This window comes from Myxocyprinus asiaticus, chromosome 18, assembly GCF_019703515.2.
Source record: "Myxocyprinus asiaticus isolate MX2 ecotype Aquarium Trade chromosome 18, UBuf_Myxa_2, whole genome shotgun sequence".
Classification (NCBI taxonomy): Eukaryota; Metazoa; Chordata; class Actinopteri; order Cypriniformes; family Catostomidae; genus Myxocyprinus; species Myxocyprinus asiaticus.
The window spans coordinates 9413544-9435010 of record NC_059361.1 but is presented as its reverse complement, the minus strand read 5'-3'; the positions used below and the strand labels follow the sequence as shown (position 1 = coordinate 9435010).

Sequence of the window (21467 nt, the reverse complement as noted above, 5' to 3'; positions counted from 1 at the left end):
CCTCCACCATCCCGTCCCTAAAAAAAACAAGGACCACAGGACTTAATAACTTCAGACCTGTTGCCCTGACCTCTGTGGTAATTAAGTAATTTGAGCGCCTTGTGGTGTCCCACCTCAAAGCCATCACTGATCCTCTCCTGGACCCCCTGCAGTTCGCCAACAAAGCTAACAGGTCAGTAGACGATGCAGTTAACATGGCCCTCCACTTCATCCTCCAGCACCTAGACTCCTCAGGAACTTACGCCAGGATCTTTTTTGTGGATTTTAGCTCCGCCTTCAACACCATCATCCCGGCTCTGCTGCAAGACAAGCTCTCCCAGCTGAATGTGCCTGACTCCACATGCTGGTGGATCATAGACTTCCTGACTGAAATGAGGCAGCACGTGAGGCTATGAAAACATGTCTCTGACTCCTGGACCATCAGCACTGGTTCCCCTCAAGGCTGTGTTCTTTCCCCTCTACTTTTCTCCATGTACACCTCCAGTCACCAGTCTGTCAAGCTCCTGAAGTTTGCGGATGACACCACTCTCATTGGGCTCATCTCTGGTGGGGATGAGTCTGGCTACAGGTGGGAGATTGATCATCTGGTGACCTGGTGCAGTCAGAACAACTTGGAGCTCAGAAAACAAGCTCAGAAAACAAGTGGTGAAAGTTGCCTTTTTATCAAATGCGCTTTACCTGTGTTCAGAGGTTTAACACACATACACATATACTGGTCTGATCAGCTTCTGAGTTTGCTTCACATTTTCTTTCCACCAATAAAAGCTGATCCTCATCTGTTGGTTTGCATGACTCAAACAAGAAACAAATACAAATAGAGGAGAATTCAATTAGAATCAAAATATTAGAAGTACTGCCACACAAAAGCACAGACGCCATTATATCTTCTCTCATCCAACACCTCGACGACACATCTACAGCTCCCCCCAACTGAATCAATTGTAACTGCGAGATATGATGAGAGATTCAGAGGGAAAAGTGTAATTCAGCGCTGCTCACGGCAGGCAAATGCGTAAATGAAAATGAATTAGCAGTATTCTAGCAGTATTTTTAATATGAGCAGCTGGTGCAGAATGAATACTCGATTATTTGATTACTCGTGCACATTCCTACTTTTTATTTTCTCATTTTGATACCTATGCTCTGTTAGACTGACTGACAGGCGGCTTATGTGCGTGTGCTCTAAGAACGGTAATGTACAATTCTGTAAAAATGCTGAAATGTGAACGTAGATAGCAGGACAAAAAAAGTGGATTTCTATAAAAATATCAGATTTGAGGTCTAAATGCCTAATAGACCTGCCGCTGTCTAGTATGTTGCTAATAGTTATCAAACAACAATAACAAGAAAATGAGAAAATCACTCACTGCTCTTGGCTGGATGACTTCAATAGGTTTAAAAATAGTTTACACACTCTAATCATTCAGTGAAGACCAGTAAATTAATTATGTTACATTTCATTACTTTTTTAAATTTCTAAATGTTTACTTGAATAATCTTTACTGCTGTTCACTCAAAACACCTTAGCAACTGCAGAGCAATGCCCTTGCAACCACCCACAACACCCAAGGATTGAGTGGTGAGTTCAGCACGTGCAATCCCCACTTCAATTTTCTACATAAAATGTATAAATTGAGTTTTTTCCACTTTGTTCAATCATGCATTCCTTCTCATTCTTATTCAGTTGTGCTCATGGAAGTTGTTGGCAAATTTTAAGACATGACATGCTTATTTACTCATCCTTGGGTACTTGTGCAGATTCCTAGTCAGTGTGTACAGTATGCAATTAAATCTGACTACTGCTGTGCTCCCATGTGTCTGGTGAAACGGCACCTGCCTTAACCTGGCCTTTTCTGTCCTGATGTTATCTCATGTCATCTGTTTGCCACAATCTCTCTCATTACGTCCAGTCAACAATAAGTCATTGGCCCCTAATGGCCACATACGACTCTATGACTACAGCAGACATATAACTGTGCTTAAAGCATTCTGTCGCATTAAAAACCATTGATGATCCCCGCAGGCATATGACATTCACGAAAAAAGAGAAAGTTAGAATGAAATAGGATGGAAATTGGCTTCTTATGGGACAGAGTGAGAGAGATGAATGCAGAGTGATGTCACCAGAGAAGGTCATATCCCAGCATGCAGTGGAGCAGAAAAGGACAATGGCTCTGTTCTTTTTTTTTATTCCCTTTTCTCCCAATTTGGAATGCCCAATTCCCACTACTTAGTAGGTTCTCATGGTGCGGTTACTCACCTCAATCCGGGTGGCGGAGGACAAGTCTCAGTTGCCTCTGCTTCTAAGACTGTCATCCACACATCTTATCACGTGGCTTGCTGTGTATGACACCACGGAGACTCACAGCACGTAGAGGCTTGTGCTACTCTCTGCGATCCAAGCACAACTTACCACGTGCCCCATTGAGAGCGAGAACCCCTATCGCGACCACAAGGAGGTTACCCCATGTGACTCTGCCCTTCCTAGCAACCGGGCCAATTTGGTTGCTTAGGAGACCTGGCTAGAGTCACTCTGCACACCCTGGATTTGAACTCATGTCTCCAGGGGTGGTAGTCAGCGTCAATACTCGCTGAGCTACCCAGGCCCCCCAATATCTCTGTTCTACAACCTACTGAGCTACTATAGCTGTTTCCTAAGTGGCATGTGACTGATTTAAAACATTCTATAGAGGTGGGAACTCCATGCATCTTACTGTACAAACAAATTTATTTGCAGAATGTCCAGGACATTTTATTTGCCCAACGGGTGTAATATTTAAGCTAAAACACAGAGGTCATGATGTGTGTTATGGTTATTGAATGGTTATTTTTTTCTGAATTCATTAGACACATTAATTTGAAAGCGTGCAGCACAGGCAGATTATATATTTAATTGAATTGCAGTCTTTTGCAGTTTAAAAATCACACTAGGACATATCATAGTTTTAATTTGATTATCTGAGCATTCAAGCATTCTTTTTTTGTTGTAAAATTTCGAGACATTCCGCATTTTATACATATAGCTAATGCCATTTTTATGACTGGTGTAACGATGTTGGCTGCTGACAATGATGGCAATGACGAAGACGATGATGAAGATGAGAACCCAAATGCAGTTTATTTACAAAAGTGAATCCAAAACCCTAACTATAAACGTGATTTAACAAAAACATGAACTTGACATAAACTAGACTTGACTATGGCTTGACTATGGCTTGGCTTGACTATGGCTTGGCTTGGCTTGGCTTGGCTTGGCTTGGCTTGGCTTGGCTTGGCTTGGCTTGGCTTGGCTTGGCAACAAAACAACATTCACATCCAATACTTGACAACTAGACAATGAAAACATGAGGGCTTAAATACAAGACATGGGAGAACATAAACCAATAAACAAAAAGAACTCATAACAAGCTAATTAAACAATAAACCAATGAAAACATGACACATGAACATGGAGGGAAAACAGAAATCACATGACAAGGGAAACAGGAACACATGACATAAAACAGGAACTAGAATTTCAAAATAAAAGACATGAATCAACAAAATACACCTGACATTCAATGAATCCGAGTTTTCCACATCCAGGAAATCATAGGGCCCTACACCGCGGTAACCGCGGTATAAGTGGACTCGGATAGCTCATTTATTATTGAAAATTAGTTCACATCCCGAGGCGTAAAGGCCGCATCACCGCGCTACCACCTCAGGTTGTGAACTCATTTTGTCTAAGGTTTACAACTCAAAAGTTTTTGTAGTTAACACAACAGCAATCTTAGAATGATAAAAACATATTTTCACTACATCAATACTTAATATATTTTATCACAGCAAAGCAGAGATGACAGCAGATGAGCAGAGAATGTATGGACAGGGGTTATTTCATGATGGTCAACTGTTGACGTTGTTTCACATTGTGCAGCTGCCGGCAGAGACAAAACAATACAATTTTGTGTATTTGACACACATCACGAGTCCCAGTTGTTACCATTAGGATGTAATGGTATGACGGTATGATGGTATACCGTGGTATTAAAAACAGACGGTTTCCATATCGTTGACTTTTCCTTAATGACGGTATTGTGTGAAAATAATTATATATATATACATTTAAAAAATCCCAAGTAAATTAATTATATTTCCACTTACTAATGGTTCATTTAATAATAATAATAATAAATAAATAAATAAATAAATAATATTTTAAATGAAAGATGAGAAAGTCGTATTCAACACGTCATGTCACTCTGTCAGACCATCGGACAGCAGCACATGAGCCCTGTGTAGAATGAAATGTCGGACTCGGAGGAGCCTCTTTTCCCCCCACCTAAGTGGTTTAAGTCTGCTGTGTGGGAGTATTTCGGTTATTTAAAAGACACAAGAGGCAACATCAGTGTTGACGGACACCCTATTTGCAAAATGTGTCACAGAAAAGTGTCGGCTCAGTCGGGAAACACTTCAAACATAAAGCACCATCTCCGAGAGCACCATCCCACAGAATTTGTGGACATTAAGAAAAAATATATAATACATATATACAAATTAATGCACAAACGTAATATTATATTTAACATTTTGGCAATATACTCCTCTCAAATTTATTGTTCTAGTCAAATAATGAACTACGGGCAATAGATGAGGTAAATGTCGCACGCCAGATGACAAGCCATCTCCCCGCGGTCTGTGTTTCAACCGCGGGGAGTCTGCATGTCATCTAACGCGCAACATTTACCTAATTTAATGCCCATAGTTCATTATTTGACTTGATCATTTGGCATGCAGATTAAACATTTTAGTAATGTATACTGTATCTTTTAAAATCTCTGATATTTTCCATTTTGTGCTACTTGTAATGTACATACAATGATACACCCGCGGGCTGCGAGTGTTGCTCAGTGATGCTGCTCAAACTTTAGGCAAAAACAGTGATTGGTGGTCATGGCAAAGACTGTCAAAATAACATTTATTTAGTGAATTTCATGATTTAAAAAAAATAAAATAAAAATAAAATGAAAATCCTTGTGTCTCATTTTGTTGGAGCTGGTCACAAATGTATCTTGTTTGGCTCAATTTGATTTAATAAACTTTTTAAAATTACATCCATTCATTACACTGCAAAAAATATTTTTCTCAAGATATATTAACTTGATTTAATTTACACAATATATTTACACAATATAATATAATGTTGTGTTTTCAGGGTAATTATCAAAATTCAACAAGGTTTATGCTTAAAACAATGCTCCCGCCTCAGCACAGGTAACATAAATATGCTTACTTTTTTGCATCACAACCTGCCCTGACTTGATATAGAGTATGAATCTGATTTGACATATATTTTACATTTTTCAATTAATTAAAAACCATTTGACTTATTGCAAACATTTTTATTTTTTTTTCACTTTTTTAAAACTTGTTTTATGATTATCTTATGTTTATGTCATGTGATTAAGAAAGTGTTCTAAAGAAATAAAAAATAAAGTAAAAGAACTTATAACTAAAAAAAATTTTCTGTGTGTTTATCAAGCATGTGCCAAACCTAAAACTAAAGGTTTATAAGATAAGCACCATAATACCATGATACTGAGGTATTTTTTGTGATGGTTTTCATATCGTGAAAATTTCATACCGTTACATCCCTAGTGTACATGTAACAAAAACGTCATGGTTACTGGTGTAACCTCCGTTCCCTGATGGAGGGAACGAGACGTTGGTGTCGATGTAGTGACACTAGGGGTCACTCTTGGGAGCCCGAGACACCTCTGGTCTTTGATAAAAGGCCAATGAACATTGGCGAGTGGTATTTGCATGCCACTCCCCCGAACATACGGGTATAAAAGGAGCTGGTATGCAACCACTCATTCAGGTTTTACGCTGAGGAGCCGATATAAGGTCCGGCCATTTCAGCGGGTAGTTCAGCGTTGTGGCAGGAGGGACCAACGTCTCGTTCCCTCCATCAGGGAACGGAGGTTACACCAGTAACCATGACGTTCCCTATCTGTCACTCACTCGACGTTGGTGTCGATGTAGTGACACTAGGGGTCCCTATACAAAACGCCACAAGGCTGAACTGTGTTACGTGAACTGGCGGTGTGTGGTGGGCAGACTTGCTGTGTGCCTCATAGCCAGCACACCAGGTCAACACGTAACCTCCCCCAACACAGTTATGAGTGTCGAACGGCCCTTTTTGGGGACAAGTCGACTACCCAGAGATAGAGACAGGCTTAACCCAGTCATGGCCTCTTTCCCCTTCTCTTTTTCCACTCCCTAAAAAAGAAGGGGGATTATCCGACTGGGCCGCCAGGTCTAGTCGGGGGGTGTCCCTCCCAAGGGGAGGACACCGCGGAGACCACACCTCGCCCCAAGAGAGGGGGGGATATTTAAGTGGAAGAATACATCACATGGTCTTTCCAACCATGTGGAGAGCCTTCAAGGTAGATCCTACCCAATGGGGGAGGAGTTACTACAACATGGAGACTGAGGGGCTCTGCCCAAGGAAGACTCAGTTTGCCAGTAGGGAAACGAACTAGCGGAAGATATAGATCGCATGGGATTAGCCTTACAGGGAACCGCCACATGCGGAGCACCTACCCCAGAACCGGGCTCTTAGTGAGCGCGTGTACTGGGCCGGCAGCGAGTCTCTCCGAAAACTCGACTGCCACAGGGCTCGGAGGAAGTCAACGAGGGAACAACCTTTGTGAACACTACTGGGAATTAACAGCGCACGTCTTCAGCTCAAAAGGAGGTGGAAGGCGCTATGTGCAAGCGATACACCCGGCCGGCTATCCCGGGCTTATCCGCTTGTGTTGCGTGCCACTACCTGGGACGAAACCGGTTCCACCCGGAGGTTGTAGAACCTTGCAAAGGTGTTGGGTGTTGCCCAGCCCGCTGCTCTGCAATGTCTGTTAGAGAGGCACCTCTGGCCAGGGCCCAAGAAGCCGCTACACCACGAGTAGAATGGGCTCGTAGCCCTACCGGGGGCAGCATGTTTTGGGCGAGACATGCCATAGTTATGGTGTCAATGAGCCAGTGGGCGATCCTCTGCTTGGAGACAGCGCTTCCTTTCCGCTGTGCACCGAAGCAGACAAAGAGCTGCTCAGAGAGTCTAAAGCTCTGCATGCGATCCAAATAGATGCGCAAAGCGCGCACCGGACACAGCAACGCCAGGGCTGGGTCTGCCTCCTCCTGGGGCAGCGCTTGCAGGTTCACCACCTGGTCTCTAAAAGGAGTGGTGGGAACCTTGGGCACATAGCCCGGTCGGGGGTCTCAGGATCACATGAGAATAGCCCGGACCGAACTCCAGGCACGTTTCGCTGACAGAGAACGCTTGCAGGTCACCTACCCTCTTGATGGAAGTGAGCGCAGTCAGGAGGGCAGTCTTCAAGGAGAGTGCCTTAAGCCCGGCTGACTGCAAAACTCAAAGGGGGCTCTCTGTAGACCCTGAAAAACTACAGAGGTCCGATGAGGGAACAAGGCGTGGCCTGGAGGGATTCAGCCTCCTGGCGCCTCTTAGGAACCTGATGATCAGATCATGCTTCCCTAAGGACTCACCGTCGACTGCGTCATGGTGTGCTGCTATGGCAGCAATGTACACCTTCAAGGTGGAAGGGGACAGCCTCCCTTCCAACCTCTCTTGCAGGAAGGAAAGCACTGATCTGACTGCGCACCTCTGGGGGTCTTCCTGATGGGAAGAACACCACTTAGCGAACAGACACCACTTAAAGGCATACAGGCGCCTCGTAGAGGGAGCCCTAGCCTGAGTGAATGTGTCTACCACCGCAGGTGGGAGACGGCTTAGGTCTTCCGCGTCCCGTCCAGGGGCCAGACATGGAGATTCCAGAGGTCTGGGCGCGGGTGCCAGATGGTGCCCCTTCCCTGAGAAAGAAGGGCCTTTCTCAGGGGAATTTGCCCGGGGGAGCTGTCACGAGGAGCGTGAGGTCCGAGCACCACGTCTGGGCGGGCCAGTAGGGTGCTTACCAGGATGACCTTCTCCTCGTCCTCCCTGACCTTGCACAGGGTCTGTGCGAGCAGGCTCACTGGGGAAAACGCATATTTGCGAATGCCAGGGGACCAGCTGTGCCAGCGCGTCTATGCCAAGGAAGGCCTCGGTGAGGGCGTACCAGAGCGGGCAGTGGGAGGATTCTTGGGAGGCAAACAGGTGCACCTGTGCCTGACTGAATCGACTCCAAATCAGCTGGACCACCTGAAGGTGGAGTCTCCACTCTCCCTTGAGGGTAACCTGTTGTTACGGCGCGTCCGCCGAAGTGTTGAGGTTGCCCGGGATGTGAGTGGCTTGCAGCGACTTGGTGCTGCTAACTCCGTTGGAGGAGACGGCGGGCGAGTTATGACATACAGCGGGAGCGCAGACCGCCTTGGCGGTTGACATATGCTACCGCTGCCGTGCTGTCTGTCCGAACTAGCACGTGCTTGCCCTGGATCAATGGCCAGAACCTCCGCAGGGCGAGCAGAATTGCCAGTAACTCGAGGCAGTTGATGTGCCAACGCAGCTGCGGACCCGTCTAGAGGCCGGCAGCTGCGTGCCCGTTGCCAACAGCGTCCCAGCCCATTTTGGAGGCGTCTGTCGTGACCACGACGCGCCTGGAGACCAGTTCTAGCGTAACACCTGCTCGTGGAAACGAGAGGTCGGTCCAAGGGCTGAAAGACGGTGACAGACCGACGTAATGGCCACGCGGTGTGTCCCGTGGCGCCATGCCCGTCTCGGGACTCGAGCCTGGAGCCAGTGCTGAAGCGGCCTCATATGCATCAACCCGAGCGGGGTGGCCACCGCCGAGGACGCCATATGCCCCAGGAGCCTCTGAAAATGTTTCAGTGGAACCGCTGTTTTCTGTTTGAACGCCTTCAAACAGGCCAGCACCGACTGGGCACGCTCGTTCATAAGGTGCGCCGTCAAGGAGACTGAGTCCAACTCCAAACCGAGAAAAGAGATGCTCTGAACCGGGAGGAGCTTGCTCTTTTCCCAGCTGACCCGAAGCCCTAGTCGGCTGAGGTGTGAGAGCACCAGGTCCCTGTGTGCGCATAACCCGTCTCGAGAGTGAGCTAGGATTAGCCAGTCGTCGAGATAGTTGAGAATGCGAATGCCCACCTCCCTTAACGGGGCAATGGCAGCCTCTGCGATCTTCGTAAAGACGCGAGGAGACAGGGACAGGCCGAAAGGGAGGACTTGTACCGATACGCCTGACCCTCGAACGCAAACCGCAGGAAGGGTCTGTGTCGAGGAAGGATCGAGACGTGAAAGTACGCATCCTTCGAGTCTACCGCCGCGAACCAATCTTGATGCCGGACGCTCGCTAGAATGCGTCTTTGCGTCAGCATCTTGAACGGGAGTCTGTGTAAGGCCCGGTTCAGTACTCACAGGTCCAAGATTGGCCGCAACCCACCGCCTTTTTTCGGTACAATGAAGTAGGGGCTGTAAAATCCCCTCTTCATCTCGGCTGGAGGGACAGGTTCTATCGCGTCCTTCCGTAGGAGGGTAGCGATCTCCGCGCAAGGTAGCAGCGTTTCCATCTTTCACCAAGGTGAAGTGGACACCGCTGGACCTGGGCGGATGCCCAGCGAAGTGAATCGTGCAGCCGAGTCGGACGGTCCGGACCAGCCCTCGCGACGGACTGGAAAGCGCAAGCCATGCACCCGAGTTCCGCGCAAGGGGGACCAAAGGGACAACGTCATCGGATGTACCGGCGGGTGGGGCCTCGCGGCGGGGTGGAGCTTGAGGTGCCACACCCCATCGTGGCCGTGCTGAGTCCGAGGACATCGAAGCACTTACCTGGCTCCTTGTGACCACCCCCGGAACAGCCTGGGACGGGGGAGGAAGAGGCCTGTCCTCATGACCCGTGGAGACTGTCACATCGGGGGCGGATTTGTGCCACAGCTGGGCGCTCAGGGCGGGAGACCGCCGCTGGAGCGCCAACCTGCCAAATGGAGTGGTGGACGGTGGTCGTGATGCCAGCCGTACACACCGAATATGTGACCCAGGGAACAAGGAAACCACTCTTGTGGAGCTCTTGAGTACTGCAGCCACTTGGGCATGCAGCGCAATTAAATGCAAAAGGTAACAAAAAGAAGATCTGCTTACCAGCTCCAGAGCAGCGGGTTTCGTTGTCCCTGGGTCGCCCGTCTCAGGGGCGCTTCGAAGACCTCCGTGGGTTCTTCGGTGCCGGCTGTGAGACGGGTGGCGTCGGCTTCCTGCGGTGGGCTCCACGCCGGGGCCGGGCCGGAGGGGCGGGCTGCGGCGGAGCCGGTGCAGTCACCGCAGGGGACGCCTTCGGCGATGAGTAGATGGGGGGATCTTGAGCCACGCCGGGGCAGGACAAGCCGGCTAGCATCCATCTACTGCTCTACCATCGAGAACTGCTGGGCAAAGTCCTCGACAGTGTCGCCGAATAGGCCCGCCTGGAAAATGGGGGCAGCAAGGAATCGTGTCCTGTCGGCCTCACCCATCTCGACCAGGTTGAGCCAAAGGTGGTGCTCCTGGACCACTAGTGTGGCCATCGTCCGCCCGGGAGACCGCGCCGTGACCTCCGTCGCTCGGAGAGCGAGGTCGGTCGTCGAGCGCAGTTCCTGCATCAATCCCGGGGCGGAACTACCCTCGTGCAGTTCCTTTAGCGCCTTGGCAGACTTGCAGGAGAGCCATGGCGTGCAGGGCGGAGGCGGCTTGTCCAGCAGCGCCGTAGGCTTTGACCGTCAGAGACGACGTAAACCTACAGGCCTTGGACGGGGGCTTTGGGCACCCACGCCAGGTGGCGGCGCTCTGCGGGCATAGGTGCACCGCGAGCGCCTTTATCCACCGGGGGATTGCCGAATAACCCTTGGCCGCCCCACCATCGAGGGTAGTGAGAGCGGGAAAGCTGAAAAGATCGGGACCGGGCAGTAAAAGGTGCCTCCCGCGATCTTGTCAGCTCTTCATGCACTTCCGGGAAGAAAGGAACGGGGCGGGGCGTGGCTTTGAGCGGCGCCGCGAGCCCAGGAACCAATCACAGAGCCGCGAGGGTTCAGGGAAGAGCGGTGAAATCCACTCTAACCGACGCTCGCGGCTGTCCGGGAAAGCATGTCGTCATCTCCGCGTCAGCCTGTGACTGGGCGATCGACCCCGAAGGGAGGAGCCCAGCCGAGGCTTCCGACTGGACGAGCCCGCTCTCCGATGCTGCGCTCGAGAGCTCATCACTTTCGCGGGCTCCGAATAAGAGGTCGAACTCGCCGTGAGACGAGCCGGCGGACTCACCCGGAAGCCCGATCGGGGCAGACGAGCGTGCTGGGGAATGGGAGTTCCGCAGGGGGATACCCGGCGGAGGCGGTCCCATTGGGGTCCCCAAATCGCCCCCAGTGCTAGCCGCGCTGGCCTCAAACCCGTGGGTAAAAGGACCGAGGCGGGAGCCTCTGGGGTGGCTCGCTTCCTTACGAAGGCGAGCCGCGACCGCAACGTTGCCATGGACACATTCTCGCAATGAGAATGTGACCATCCACGAACGCTGTCTCCGCGTGAGCAGTGCTCAGACACGAAAGACAGTGATCGTGACCGTTAGAAGGCGAGAGATAACGAGCACAACCAGGAATAACACACAATCGGAAAAGCATCTTTAAAAAGACGCGTCTTTAAAAAGACGTTCCGTGTGTGCGCTCTTTTAGAGAAATATATACTCTTTTAGAGGGGAAAAATGCTCTTTCAGAAAATATACTCTCTAGTTTTTCTGCCGAAGCGCCCAGGGGCGTTCTCTGCAGTGCACCAGTGCAGAGGAGGGAGAAGCCGCTGAAATGCGCCGTCAGATCCAGCAGAGGTGAATGAACAGTAGTATTCAGCTCAATGAGCATGACCGTTCGGCTCCGAAGAGAAAATCTGAATGAGTGGTTGCATACCAGCTCCTTTTATACCCGTATGTTCGGGGGAGTGGCATGCAAATACCACTCGCCAATTTTCATTGGCCTTTTATCAAAGACCAGAGGTGTCTCGGGCTCCCAAGAGTGACCCCTAGTGTCACTACATCGACACCAACGTCGAGTGAGTGACAGATAGGGAACCATATTAGCCACACAGTCAAACAGTTTTATTATAAATATTTTCCAGGACAAATCATTATTTTCCAGGACATTTAGGTATTTTTCTCATTTACCCTGACTTTTCCATTCCAGGTTTTCCAGGACACATGGGAACCCTGGGATAATAACGTTACTATTTTGTAAAAATGAAAAACAATCCTGGTGATGCGAGCGGAACTGCGCAATACTCTAATAAACATAAATATACTGTATGTAAATAGCACACACAGATTTGAGGTAAAATAATGATAATTTAAAACAATTTTTATGAACAATTTTCAGTATTTAATTAATTCTATTTATGATCAATATTTCTCTCACTTTGTTGGATATATTTTTAACCTAACATAGTTTCCTATGTTTTTATACAGCCTTTGCATCACAAATGCATCTATGATATCTTAAAATGCTACCAACGTACACAGCTCACTAGTTTTTATCACTAGAGGAAGTAGATCATCAAAATCTTTGAAGGTCTGGGCAAAGCCACTGTTCCAAGGACGGCTTTGAGACCTTTCTCCTCGGACGCCACTGCGGTGTTTCCTCCTAGGACAAAACCAGTCAAGGAAATCAGTCTTATCTTAAAATCCCTGACCAACAGATACAGAGAGAAAATCCCTCGAAAGGCTTCAGCTTATCAGAGCTTTTGTTTGGGGAAGACAGAACATGCGATAGAGTGTGCTGGGGGGATCGAGAGATGTCTTATCAGACAAAAAAACACAGTAACACAGCTTGAAGATCACACCTCATACAGATAAGAACAGAGAATATAGGAGAACAACACAGAGTGTGAATAGACTGGCCCAGTTTTGTGTGTTTCCACAGATGAAAAGTGGTTCTGGGCCAGACAAAAACCTACTGTTCTTGAACCAGGAACAGTTAATGTCAGGGGCTGGGGGAATAATGTCAATTGTTAATTTTGGTGCCTGTATATATTATAGTTCACTACCTTATATATCATTAAATGATATAATGTTATTTTACCAACCTACTGGTACAATAAAAATATGCTTTGCACTTTAAAATATACTGTTAACCACCATACTAACACAGGGGGTAAAACAAAAGGCCACATGATGACTTACATTTTATCAAGAATTTTGTTTGTTCTTTTTCTGGTAAAATTCCAAAAAAATTTTAGTGAAGAAAAAAAAAAAATTGGATCATCATTTAGACAACCTGCATGTATACACAAAGTTTCATGACCATCGGACATTCATAAATGAATTTATTGGCTGCTGAAGTTGATTGGCTGTTGGAGGGCATTTTTGTTGATTTGACCAAATAATAATGTTAGGATATCTATAAGCACTGTTACCAAAGAAAATATGTACAAATGTGTTCTCAAAACAAGGAGAAAGGCTCTTAATTAAAGATGGTATGCTTGTTTGTGGGCAGGTAATGTAGTTACGCCATTGTTCGGGTCTCAAGAAACATGGATCAGTTCAGAGAAAGGTCCACAGATCTTCCAACCAGAACCAGCCAATTTTTCATGGACAGGTTTAGGTTTTGCTCTAGGTTTAATCAGGACATGTGAAAAACGTTTGCTCATTTACATGCACAGCAATACACTGATAAATCCCAAAAATCAGCTAACTTAAAAAATCAGACAAAGAAAACGCTGGTTATGAATGTAACTGTGGTTCTATGACTAAGTGGAAGACTGCCAGAGGCAGCACTGAAAGCACTAGTGGAAAACTCTTACATTTGCGTTTTGACCGAGAATCAAATTAGAAAAGTTGTCACCCTGGACATGACGTGTCATTAGCTATAAAAACCACTGAACAAGTCAGCTCGATCTCTAGATCATTCTTTCGAATTCTGAGTGACCAGAGACTCTGGTGGTCTTCTACTCAGTCATAGAACCACAGTTACATTCGTAACCAGCATTCTGTTTTTTACCTTTCATTCCAAACTGCCAGAGGCAGTACTGAAAGCACTAGTGGAAGATGAATACCTACGCAGTCACGAGGAATCCCCTTGCAATGCATCAGTGCAGGTAGAGAGCACCGCAGCACACATTGCTGGCAGGGGAGTCACATTTAATGTATAGAAATGCGAAAAAGTGCAGGCTGATCCCCATGTTGCTGCTGCACAAATTTCAGAAAGCCATACACCTCTGATGCTGCCCAAGATGTTGTGAAAGCACGTGTAGAGTAACAGTGAATAGACCAGGGGACAGGACGCCCTGAAGACTTATATGCATGAGAAATAACCTGCGTCACCCAGTGCACCAGTCTCTGCTTGGAGAGCGCAGTCCCTTTGCGTGCATCACTAATGCAAACAAACAATTGGTCAGTCTTGCGTCAAGCTGCTGTCCTGTCAATGTAAACCCTCTAAGCCATAGCAATCCCAGTGGCACCACTGCTGTTGCCACTGTGAACTTCCCTAAGAGCCTCATTAAAGTAATGTAGCATTGAGTGTGGCCCACCCGAAGATGCTTCACTGCTGTCAGACTTGAACACGCTTTCCGGTGTGGGGGAGGCCAGCATAGTGTGAGAGTTGTCAGACCTATTAAATGGGTCGACTGAGTTGGGAAAAGCCTGCACTGACAATGTGGGCCTTGGTGTCACATGTGAGACTGATGACCTCATTGTAAGTTGCCACCATGTCTGGCAGGAGGTGGCGGCGGATGGGGGCTCCGACAGCGAAACTGATGAGGCGGCTTAAATGTACCAACATTCTGGTAGCGAGCAACAGGGGTCACTGTAGGTGCCCTGGGGACTGATGCTGTCCTTACATGACGGGAACGAGTCTCTGATATGAAACACGCCAGTTCAGAGCTTCCTGTGCCGCTGGTCCGAAGATTCGACCAGGTACTAGCGGCAACCATCTCAAGTTGTTCCGACAGACCTCTCGCAAAGGGGATTGGGCCAACCAAACCATGGCAGCATGCTTGCACTAGAGTGCCCAAAGCTGTGCCACAGTGGTTGGCAATGACACCCATCACCTGCAACACAAATTTAGCTAGATCCATCACTAAACAGTCAGATGATGTTGCAGTGATTGAGGAGTGCAATGCAACAAGCATGTGAGCCAAAGAATTAGAAACACGACAAATACATGCTGAAGAGTTGTATGTCCATGACAGCAGTTCATCTGTGCATCTGCACTTGACGTTGGCTCAACACACATTCTCATGAAGTGCCTCATCGGGTGACGCGATGAGCGCCGCAACACTGGGTTCTATAGGCGGCATGCTGCCAAGACCAACAGCCGCTGGGTCTTGTATCACAGCCAGTGTGCAGACCAGTTAATCAGGATGTGTGGCCTTTGATGAATTCTGTAATGCAGACACCAATATGGATGTAAAATCATGGCACTGATGCATCATAAAGGAGGCACATTGTGCACAACGCAGAAAAACATTCTCAGAGCCCACTGTTGGTTGTGGGGGGTCCAGATTAATACGAGCGAGCATCGCTTTCAATGTTCCCTCCAAGGACGTTACCACTGAAGAATACCCACCCGATTTGTCAGACACATTATCACTGTCAGAGTTGTGTGATTGGGCCGCAGGCACACTTTCACCAATCACTGATGTTGCAACCGGATTTGCGCCAAAAAGTGAGTAAGAGGCAGCCACTGACATCGCATCTAACCCTTGTTCTGCATGCATATCTGGTGATGATGGCGTGCATGATTCAGGCTCCAATTTGTCCTATGCCTCTGTTGTAGGCTCTAGCCAGGAGCAGCAGTAAAAGTTCTACAGCAGAAGACAGCTGTTCCACTTTGTGTGCCAAATCAGAAGATTTAGTTTTTTTATTTGTTTGTCATGTTGAAGTGTTTGTTTACACTTACGATCAACCATATGGATGCTCGAAGAAAGCAGCAAATCCACTGCACAAGATTCTAGACCTGCCAGTCACGCTCGACACACAGCAAGAGGCATTATGGTGCAATCAGGGCATGGGTCAGACATGGCCTCTTTAAGATGTCCACACAAAGACAAACAGGGCACTGATTATTTCCATCCATGATATCCATAACATTAGGGCATATAGAACATCTAGGTGTATCTGTACTACTTCAATACTCACCTAAGAGAAATCCAATGAGAATAAATCCAGCGCTCGTTAACGACACTCATGTAAGTTTCATGTCAAGCGAGAAACAAAAGATGATCCTGCACTCATTAAGCCTAGGTAGACAGCACTTCCTGATCACGAGCAGCGAATCCCAGAAAAAACTGCTCGCAAACCACACTCCCCGATCACTAGCAGCACTTCACGGAGAAAACCGCTCGTAATCCAATCCGTAATCATGATGACAAATCAGTTCGCGGATGTCAGCTGAAGCACTCTTCAAAACGAACTGCACAAAATCGATTCGGTCAAGCGAGAATGAAGAAGAGATCGAGCTGACATGTTCAGGGGCTTTATAGCTAAAGACACATCATGCGTCATGGGGTGACAACTTTCTAATTCGATTCTTGTTCAAAGCGCAAGCACAAGAGTTTTTCACTAGTGCTTTCAGTACTACCTCTGGTAGTCTGGAATGAAAGGAAATAGAACGGTGTTTACATGAGATTTGAAATAATCGAGTTATTCACCACTTTTGATGTCAAACCTTAAAGAGGTATGTCCACACATTGCGTACATTAGATATGCCGGTAAGAATGCCGGTAAAGGTGTTTACATGTAAATGCACTCACTGACAGATAAAAATGATACTCGATACTCACCTCTCCATTTCATACTCTTTCAGTCCGGGTTTCACACGTTCCATCACCTGTGAGGAAACACACAAATGTAAACAGTCAAATCAGATAAGAACGCTTTACAAATTATTCAATTAGTGATTCATTTAATAACTCTAGTGCTTCTGGCGCCATTCCGAGGGCTTCCCCGTTTCCTCTCCAAAGTATAATCATCTCAATGAACTCTCGCTGACGGTCGGTTTCAGAGCAAGCAGACGCTGCTGAGAGCTGTGGAATGGCTCTGAAAATGACCAGCAATTGCCTTCAAATTACACTCTGTTTCATCCATTTGATAAGAGTAATTTTGTGTTCGGTGAAGAGAAATGTGGATGAGTAAGTGTCGAGGGCAGATTAAAGGGGCTGTTTGATGATTGAAAGTTACAAGGCTTTTATTTTAATCGAGAGAGAGTGTCTGTGTGAGAGTTACACAGCACAGCATCATTGAAAGATACCCTGGAGATTGCGGAGATCAGGTCATTTCAGAGAATTTAAGTATTTGAGGTGACAGAGGTAATAATATTCTTGTAAGAATAAAATGTAAGGCCATATAAATCAAAGTCTGTTACGGATGTCTCATTTAGGATTATGAGATTGAAGTTTATATCGTTCTAAACCCGAATAACTTTCTTTCTTCCCTGGAACACAAAAGGAGATGTTCACGCAACTCTTGAAAGCATGAATAAAATTATTGGTGACAGATGCTGTCGAGCTTCAAAAAAAGACAATAAAGCACCACAAAAGCATCATGAAAGTAAAACATATGGCTTGTCCACAATATTTCTGAATACACATCTTGAATATAGAGAAGCGCAAATGAGACATGAAAGTTTCGTCTTTGAAGTTTTTCTTTGAATAATGACTTCAACTATGGTCAGTTTCTCACTCAAAGCTATCAAATGGCTTCAGAAAACTTGGAATATATTGCACAAGTCTACTTTAAAGGTGCTTTTTTTGTTCTTCTTGGAGGTTGACTGCAATTGGTCACCTTCTACTTTTGTTATATGGAAAAGAGCAGCATGAACATTCTGCCTAACCTCCTGTCAGTCTGACAAATCAACTTTTGTGTTACACAGAATTAAAAAAAAATGTGGTTTGGAGCAACATGATGTTGAGTAAATGACAGAATTTTTTATTTTGGGATGAACTGTTCCTTTAATATTGAGTTAGATAGATAGATAGATAGATAGACAACCAAAGAGAAAGAAAGATAAAAATGAAAACCGAGCACTGTTGACCACTTGACTGATCTTGTGCTAAACTTCACAGTCTCCTGAGACAGTTCACCTGGCACAGGTGAACAGGGACATGGTGCGATTTTAACGACGTCCCGTGAGAGGACGTGGATGAGGAAAGCAGAGCTGAAGCTCACGGACAAAGACACAATAACTTCTCAACACTCTCACTCTGTTCTTCCTGTCTTGAATATAATTTGTCTCATTAACATTATAAAATGTTCAGTTTTGTAATAAGCTGTCTTCTCGTTGAGGAGGGTTTAAAGATATGTAAAAAACAAAAACACAAAGCGGGTCACAAGGTCATAATTTTTACACCAGGCACTGAAGTGAAGAAACCCAATGGAATACATCAACTAATCTGGAGCTGCAAATGGAAATGCAGTTGCGAATTTCTCCCAGCAACATTGTGTTAAAATGTCATTGTGCTCACTCCATGTATTTCAACTTGTGCATAAGATAACAGATGTGCTGCATTCGATTCAGTCTGGTAACGTGCGATAAGTGTGTAATATTTACAGCGCTACAAGTTACACACATCTAAAATAATCCAATGACTCCAGGTTTTTGTGGACAAAAGAGGAGATGAGAGCAATTTCAGCATATTTGGAATGAGGCACTCATTCAAAGGCTGTTAATGCAACGTCACACAGAAAATTTCAGTTTTCCACCAACATAAAGGTTAGAATGCCCCATACAAGTTGATAAATTATTACAGAAATATTATTTGTATAATAATAATAATTATAAAAATAATAATAATTGTTATTATAATACAATTGTGATATGCAGTATTTCTGATTGCTTAATGTAGTAATAATACCTATTTTTGTTATTGTTCATAATAATAACAATATTGTTCATAATAATAACATTCAGTATTATATTATAATGATTTAATATTCAAGTTTACTGGGTACTAAAAAATAATGATGAAAAGTGGGCTTAGTCCCCATCACAAAGTGCACAGTCTGATGAAACCTTGAAGGAATTAACTGAATCAGTGTTGTTCAGTGTTCCTTTGACAACTTGTAGCTAGTCAAAGATAAACTTTTGCAATACAGAGTTTTTGTAGTTAAATAAATGTCAACATTTTGTGTGGGGGGGTTCCAAAAAGAAACTTTTGACTGTTAAATTAAAAGCTTTTGTATAACATTGTGAATAATGAGAATTACCAAAAACTCAAAAGTTAAACGTCCGGACACATCACAGTATTGAGAATGTAGGGAATAGGCAACAAAAATGTTTTGTTGTCGAATAGTCGTTTGATCTCATTTAACGTAACATAAGATCACATTACACTCTAAGGATGACGCGCAAGAGCAGCACTGCAGTTCGCGCCTGACTGACGAAGAATTACACAGATCACAGTCCAGATGCGCTCTAAACTTTCCAAACAGCTTCAGGTGATGTAGATCGCAAATTATGAGGGAATTATAATGCAAAAATACAAAATAAGTAAATAGAGAAGTACTCTCGTTGTGGAATAAGTAGAGCTGGAGCTGCCGCTCCGCTGGAGCAAAACTTGCGACTGATGGCTCGCGACTTATTGAATCATTATATATGTCACTGTGCATTTCTTATTGTGAAGAAAATTGGCAATACGCAGCTTTATTAATAAGAGAGAGTTTGTTTTTTTTGTGAGTTAAAGATGTATAGAAGTAAACAGAAAGGTGAGAGAAGGTAGTCTTCGCCCCATTATACACTGCAACAAAATACGTTTTTGATTTGTTTTTGTTTTGGCTTGTTTTCCAATCAAGATATCTAAAACTCCTTTAAAACAGCGACATTTTCTTTAGCAGCTATACTGCAGAAGAAAAATTTGTTATCTGAGAATGTTGAATATAATATTAAAAATACAAATATTTAAAAATATCTAAAAATCCTTTAAAAAAAAAAGCATATAAGATATTTAGACTTGCTTTTAGAGAATGGTTCTTGAATATAAGTATATTTTGTCTTTACTGCACTCGCAGAAGTATAACCAAGTGAAAAAATACACTTATATACAAAATACACTTATATTTAAGATACATTCTCTTAAAGCAAGTCTAAATATCTTATATGTTGCTTCTCAAGTAAATGTATCTTGTTTTAAGGATTTTTAGAACATGTTAAATGGAAAACAAGACAATTTTTTAACAATTTATAACAATAGGATTTTTTGGCAGTGAATTTCTTTACTGAATTAAACTTAAAAATTATTTTTTCCCCTTAATTCACTGAATGTCATTTAGAGGTATTTTTAAAAGATGATTTTGTCCTCTTTATTGTTAGTAAGCACGTTTAATACCACCTTTTCAGTCGGGGCACAAGCTGAATAATCGGTTAAGAGCTAATGATTAATCGTTGCAATAATCACAGAATAATCACAGAATAATCGTTAGATTAATCGATTATCAAAATAATCATTAGTTGCAGCCCTATTGTGAACTGCTATTAAAAATTTGCACTGATACAGGCACAAACGAGTTCTTAAACCTATTTAATTTACAATGTGGTCCTCTGTGGCTGCTCCCAGAAGGTAGCAATTCATAATGTGTGTACAAAAAATGGGATGATCACTTGACATTTCCACTCGACATTCACCTGGCTAAGTATGCACTGCTCATATAGAGACTGGAGGTTGTGGTACTCTTTCCGTTCCATAATTTTCATTGCTGACTGTACTAAATGTATTAACATAGATTTCAGCTTCACAGTAAGGTTCCCAAACCATACAGTTATTCCATGCCTGACAATACTTTCTAAAGCACAATTTTCTTATCAACCCCATAGCTTAGCTTAGCAAACTACAGATGTGAATCATAAGGAATTGAACAATTCCTGGTGTGATTTAGGTCCACGTAATGTTCTTGCTTCCTTTAAGGTAAGGTGTGGAATTTTTCAGAGTCAACTATACAAGTAAACCATTTGTGGGTTGATTTCCCCAAAAAGCATAACACTGTGAATTTGTGATGCTATTAAATATTGCTCCATTTGTTTAAGCATCCTGAACAGCCCAACACAGCAACACAGCCTCAACCAATAGAGTGAGTTTGGGGTGGGACTATTTGTTTGTCTGACCAATTGCAAATGTGAGGAGTATTTGGGAAACCTGTTTGAAAACAATAATTTTTGCAATTCCATTTGGTAATGCCAGTGACACAGAAATGAAACATTTATCCTTTAATGGTGCCTCTTATGCAGGGTTGGGGAGTAACGGAATACATGTAACGGGATTACGTATTTAAAATGCAAAATATAAGTAACTGTATTCCACTACAGTTACAATTTAAATCATTGGTAATTAAAATACAGTTACATTCAAAAAGTATTTTGATTAATGAAGAGATTACTTTGCATTTTATTGTCATTTGTTTCATTTAATATTTAGTCCTTTCAGATGGAAAACATTTATACAAATAAATGATGCGATCCAAAGTGCATTTGAACAGCGCTGAAACACTTTCTTATGATGTGTTACATTCATACGAGCAGACAGAGAA

General features: G+C 44.6%; 1 pseudogene; it reads right to left on the bottom strand.

Annotated features, from left to right (window-relative positions):
* The window catches only part of LOC127455835 (xaa-Pro dipeptidase-like), a 175385-nt pseudogene that overhangs the window by 31697 nt on the left and 122221 nt on the right, over positions 1-21467 (bottom strand).